Source organism: Carya illinoinensis, chromosome 15 (assembly GCF_018687715.1).
Source record: "Carya illinoinensis cultivar Pawnee chromosome 15, C.illinoinensisPawnee_v1, whole genome shotgun sequence".
NCBI classification, from domain to species: Eukaryota; Viridiplantae; Streptophyta; class Magnoliopsida; order Fagales; family Juglandaceae; genus Carya; species Carya illinoinensis.
Window position 1 is genome coordinate 32,783,989 of NC_056766.1, and position 6,853 is coordinate 32,790,841.

The window sequence follows — 6,853 nt, forward strand, 5'->3', positions numbered from 1 at the left end:
CTTGAACCATTTGTCAGACTCTAGTCAACCCTTTGTAATTGATGCCGTTGTAATTGATTGTAATTTTCATTTTTCTATTGTAATTGATGCTGTTGGCAGCTTATGGAGACTTATTCCAGTAGAAAATTTTCTAAAATGGTCATCACTAGATCAAGGTGAAAGAAATCAATTTTCCCCCCCAATTCAACATTCAAGATGTGAAGAGTACTGATATTGTATTAGTTTAATTAGTTGTGATGTATTATTATTTATTTTATTCTTTGTAAATTTATGTTTTGCATTGTGATGTAACAACAATATTATCTATTTTGCATTTTTATTTATTTTGTTCTTCAATTTATTTTTTACAAAATTCTTTTAAAAAGTGTTTAATTTTTTTTTTTTAAATCTAGGTAATTTAAATATGATATCAATTTTTTTTTTTAAAAAAAGTGCTATAATTTCTTTTTAAAGTTATAAAGTTTTTTTATGATTTTTGTTTTTTCAAAACCAGGAACCAATCCGGTTATAACCTGGATATCTAGGTTTTAAGCCCAAAAACCACAAAATCCGGATATCCGGATTGAATTCGGTTATCCACCCGGATTGAGTCTGGATTCAATCCGGGCGGATAACCGCCCGAGTTTTGAAATCCAGATCTTGATCCGGTTATGGCCGGATATCTGCATCCGGATCCAGATTAACACCCCTACTGTCTTGCCATGAGATAATTAAATTGATACAAACCGAGTGCTTTGGTTAAACCACACCAGCCCCATGCACACAGCCCATTCTTCCCTATAGTAACCTCATCCCTAGAATTACATTGCCTTTTCTTTTTATTATTTATATTTTTATAAAATAATATTAATCATCTTTCTTTTAATATTTTTCAAAATATAAAAATAATAAAGAAATTAATTTTTTCATCTATCTATAATCATGCAAAAATTATAATGGTATGAGAAAATATGAATAAACTTTTTGTTAATGATTTATAAAGTACGAAATAATGCAATAATATTTTCCTAAAACAAATTATAATATAAGTAAGTTCATCTATATAATTTAATTAAAGAAATATTAATAATAAAAAATAATAATATTTTATTATTATAGAGAGCGTGATAGCTAATCCAATGTAAACTTTCAGTTTTGAGTGATTGGTTAAAAATAAAGAAGTTACATATTAGTAAAATTTTAAAGATTGATATGACTAACCCAATACCAATACTAGTCAATCAAAGGAAAGGAAAAAAAAATATATTTACAACCGTGAATTATACAACCGCCATGTAATTGGCTTGAAAAAAGTGAATAAAATATGAGACCTATATAAAAAAATTATTTTTTAATAGTAAATTCCACTCGGTATTTATGCACTTCACGACTATGTGTAAAAAAAAAAAACTCAAATGTATTTACATAATTGCCACTTAACCCTTTTTGCCGTGTAGCTTCCCAAAAAGAATTCTAAGTTTTTCTTTTAATGTTAGTTATTTTATTTTTGGCCCTTTGTAGTCATGGTAGATTATTATTTTTTATTTCAAGTCGGTCTTCGTCGGATGTTGGGTCCCATTTTATTTGTTACAAAATACCTGTAATATCTTGTGATTGAGTTAGAATTATGTTAAGTGAATATTAAGTAGAATTGCATTTTACACGAGCTTAGTTTTAATTTAATAAACATGTTAGCCATACACTTTAGTTTACCGAAATAAATTAGAGTTTAATGTATGAGTCAAAGAAGTTAAATAGATATTGATGAATTTGAGAAGTGGTGATATTTTAGGGTTACCAAAAATTTAGACTTTTAGAAAAAATAGGTTATTTTAATATTTCAGGCTTAAATATCAAAATAGGTTTGAAGAACACCGATTTTGAAGCGCAAAAAAGTTTTAACACGTAAGTTGTCTCCCTCTATCTTCAAAGATTCTCCAACAAAATTATGCCAAATCGATTGACTGAGGATGCCCCTGCAATACAAAGATTATAAATGTTTAACAAAATATGCTAGCAAATTTTACAGAATACCAATTTTTTTCGTTTTTTTAAATGAACCATTGGCATTCATATTAATAGATCCAATAACAAAGTTAATACCATACAATTACAAATTAGAATCAAGCAAGACACTAGAATGAATAAAATCTTGACATTGATGCCACCATTGAATAGTATCGTCTACAAAGTGTGTGTGCCTTGCAAGTAAATGAGCTACCTCATTTCCTTGTGTACTAATATGAATTGAATCATACACTACAAACCGAGAAATTAGACTTTGAATTTCATAAATTAGATTCTCTTGGCTTGAAAAATTAGGTTCTTTAGAACCAATAGCCCTAATAACTAACAATGAATCTCCTTCCAATAGCAAACTTGAGAAACATAAAGTCAAAATCATTTAAAGACCCCTTAAAGTAGTCAAAGCCTCTAGATCATCTACTTCAAACAGCCCAAAATCCTTCTAGATTCAAAGCAAATATGACATCACATTTTTCATTCCTTAAAATAGCCCCAATAACCACAAAGTCAAAGAATACCAATTTTGAAGTTATAGTTGTCACATTCGGTTAAAAAAGACAAAAAAAATGAAAGGAATTTACCACATAGACTAAATAGCCAGAATTGCATATTCAAAGTGACCATATCATTAGCAAAAATAATGAAAAATAGGTCTTTTAGAGTAAAGCAACCAACTTGATATCTATGATTTAAATGCCTTTGCCAGATTGCACAAATGCTGCAAAACTTAGACCAAAATCATACATATACTAGTATTGCAGGTCACATTCAAATTTCGCACAAGTACTAAAGCTACTGAAACTACCTAAAATAGTTAGGTTACCCTGCACCAATTTGTTCTCAGTCAAATACTGGAGCTAAGTGTCATTCTAGCATCAATAGTAACAATTATTTGTGTTTTACGCGTGCACATACTTGTAAGCTCAAAACCGTATATATAATAAAATTTTAAATTATTTGTCCATCTTCACGCAGGACACCCGGGTGGAGTAGGATTTGCACTACTGGCCTACATGGGAGGTGAGATTTGATCCTGACATCAATATGGAGCCGAAAGACGATCAAGGCATTGGGTTGCACTAATGTATGAAAGAAACACGCAGAATCGGACTAGACTCTTGACACTTTCTCCTTGGGAAATAGCACCTTAAAAGCATAAAAGATGTATGAATGCCTTTTTTATTTTTTAGCTGTATATCTTATTTATGGATACATTTTGCATCTCAAATTTCCCATCCCCAAGCAAGCAAATGTTTTTCTCTAGCAAAATGTATTCGGAATTTGATAACTACCAAATAAGCAATACATATTTAACTTAGTAGGATCTCTTAAGATTTTCAGGGTAACTCAGCAGTGAAGTTCCTTAAAGATAATTAATTGAAAAGGAGAATCTAGTTATAAGTGACTCAACAATATATTATAGCATTGCTTTACAGACTCTAGCAATCTGACCATTGCTCATCTATAATCCAAAAATGTTAAAACCTTGCATAAGCTTAAGAAAAACAATAAAATACACTATTTAGCATCTGCCTATATTCGCCCCCAAGTGAAAACAAACAACCAAACAAGGAAAACATACCTTAATGTTGAACAGACGGTTTGAAAAATCAGAATAGGGTGATTTATTTAATAGTAGTAGGGAGATGATGAACCCAAATCAAATGCATTGCTACCCGAGATCAGAAATGGTGGCATCCTCCCAAACAGTGGGCTGTGCTACACAAACTCATTGGAGCACAAATCCATATATGGCCCACTAACAGCTGAGTCTAGCCCATTGTTCATTTGTTTAGTGAGTTCAAAACAGTTGGTGTCACTCAAAACTTCTTGACCCATATTGGAGCCCATCACTCCAGCCCCATAAAAAGTAGATGCGTCAGGCGGCAAAGGTGGGAGAGCTCAGTAGTGTCATGGGATGAGTATGAGCTTGGGTGCACATGCGCCTGCCCACCATCAGTAATAGCCGTAATGGGCTGGTAACTGGACCCAAAATACGTAGTCCCCTGAGCCTAGCCATGCCAGCTAGAAAATGGACACCATCGGTGGCTTTTCTATGTGGATAAGGCATTATCCCTATATATAAGCAGTGGCGGAACCAGTAATTGAGCAAATAAACCTGAAGTAAGAAAAGGTCAAATCTTTTATTTAGCTGCAACACGAACTTCAATGTAACCATTTGCAACAATATAAAAATCTTGCATTAAAAGATCCTTGGGCAAAAGCAACTGAGACCACGGTCACAAGATTTTATGCCAAGGTAAAAAAGCATTTGATATTTTCAATATTTTGCTTTGTTTCTCAAAACAATTACAAAATCATTAGTGAGGCCAGATAGTCATAATATTCCATTGACCACTAGTTTTGTTCTCAACTATAATGGCTTTTCTACGGTGACTTTGCAATTCATTTAAAAAAATCACTCACATCATGCTTAAGGATGGCCATGGTCTAGGAGGAAGTTTTCTAGCACATACAATGGAACCACTTTGAGGCTCCACAAACTTATTGGAGTTGGAAGATCAACCTACTAAAAAAATACTATGCTAAGACATATAGATAAATGGGCATAAGTTTGAGTGAATCCATAGAATAACTTGTTGAGAAAAAAATCCTAAAAGATCAGTTCTTCATGTATCAATTGATCTATATATGGAAAATTTCTCACAGGTGTGCTTTTGTATGACAGAACATCATCATTAACAGGCCGTTCCGTAGAACTTTCAATGTTGCCCTTGACAGGCTCAGATTCAGCAAGCTGTGCTTTTGAATCATCAGAAGAAAAGGCCAAGAAAGCTTTACGAGCTTCTCTCCGAGCATCTGTGAGTAAATAATGAAGACATGGAGTTAGATATGCTTATGCTGAAATCTAACTAAACTAGGAAATTTTGCACTGAACCATAATATAATCAGATGAAACCATAAAATTGATGTGATTTCAACTTCCAGCTTAACAAAAAAACTAGGTTTTTTTCTCTAGAGGTGCTAAAGATAAGACTGGCAAACTTGAAGAATATTCTAGAGAAGAACGTAGCATCAGAATTCAATGTGTATGAACACTATGGTGTTTTAACAGACTTCACAGAGAATCATTTTCTGACAGTTCCAAACCCCGCAATCAAAGATTTGTGAGGGGGACTATTACACGTGAAAAACCCATGATGCATGAATGTCCAGCCAATTATAGCAAAATAAATGAAACATGGTAGCATACTTATTTCATCCTGTAACACAAACTACTAAGAGGCTGCAGGCATTCTGTGCATATGCTTATACAGACCCCTGTACTAATTTCTAGAACTCTAAGCCCGAGGCTGTCTCAGATTGAAACAGGAAACTCTTCAGATAAGAACATCAAGATTGAAACCAAAAGCCTACAACCAGATTAAATTAAATACATATATATATATATATATATATATATATATATATATATATATATATATGAGTAATGCATTGGAATCCTTAATTGAGTGACCATGTTGCAACCCGAGCCGACCCAGCTTTTCCGCATTGACCCGACCCGAACCGACTTTACCTGATTTCCTTTTAAGCTTTAACAGGGTACTTGAATCTCAAAATGGGATTTTTTTGGCAGAGCATTCGATATGGTTTTATGGGATTCCTGGATGGTGCTTGGGCAGAGCTGATCCTCATGGTTGATGCCCGGAAGCTCTACTTTTGTGCAACAAATTGAAGTTAGAGATGATGATAAGAAAGGTGTCCTTCTATATTCGTTTTCCAAGAAACCTGACTTGAGCTCCCTAGCAAATTGGAGACTTGGAGTGTATCAAACTACATGATTCTTACATCCCACAGCCGCAAGGTAGGAAATAAACTATTTGTTTTTGTGCTTCTTCACGGGTTTGCTAGAAAATTGTTCCATTTTTTTTCCGCGATCAAATGCTCTATTTTTTTCTTTTTCTTTTTTCCAAATTGGCATAAAACTGAAGATTTTCCTTGTGGTTGAACAATGGATCAACAATCCGTATGGCATATGAGGCTCCAACTCGTGCTTTAAATCGATTGCAAGTGGTAATGACGACAGAGAGAAATAGGGAGGGATGGCAGCTAGGGTTTGAGATCAACTGGTAAAACGTATATTCCGTTTGAGCGGATTCGATCCGCAAGCTATTTCAAACCGTTTTTTTTTTTTTTTTGGTCGGGTCTGCTGACGGACCGGGTAACAACTTTATTTGCACAGGCCTAGTTGCCATCCCATCTTCAGCAACAATTTTACACCTATTCAAAAGTAGCAAACAGGGGCGTATCTAAGAATTATTTCATCAGGCTATGCCCAGGAATAGCTGATGGCCTGCAATACACAACAAACATATCACAAACAGACCAGCAAGACATTTCATGCTGATGTATTTAGGAAGTAGAACTGTGTGTGCGTGTCCAACAGTGACTTAAAACTCTCAAAAGAGAAGGCATTACATAAGAGACTCATATGGTGAGTGCATATTGGTTTGTGCATATGTTGATCCATACTTATTTTTCATTTTGTTTTGCTTGTAGTCTATTTTTTTTTTTTTTTAATTGGCACCGAATGTCCAAGAAGAAAGTCCCAGCTAATGTTCTTTTTAGTTTCTCAGTTGAAGCTTTAATTTAAATGTTTTTATGGTGTAAAATGCTAAATAGTCCATCTGGTTTGCCTTTTGGACAGATTGATCCCTATACTTTCATATCAATACTTTTAAATTTTTTATTAGTTTTTATTTTTATTTTAATTTTTTCTTCTACTTTTAGATTTTTTATTTTATTTTCACGACACATGGCATGCCAAGTCAGCATTTTAAACGATTAATTAATAGAACGTTAACGAAATGGCTGATTCGATCAAAAT

General features: G+C 33.5%; 1 long non-coding RNA gene across 1 annotated transcript; it reads left to right on the forward strand.

The window, feature by feature from the left end:
* The first annotated feature begins 5,463 nt into the window (after positions 1–5,463).
* On the forward strand, positions 5,464–6,483 carry LOC122296351. The gene is made up of 2 exons (XR_006238466.1): positions 5,464–6,095; positions 6,209–6,483. It is a non-coding gene; the product is annotated as an uncharacterized LOC122296351 (long non-coding RNA).
* The last annotated feature ends 370 nt before the right edge of the window (positions 6,484–6,853 follow it).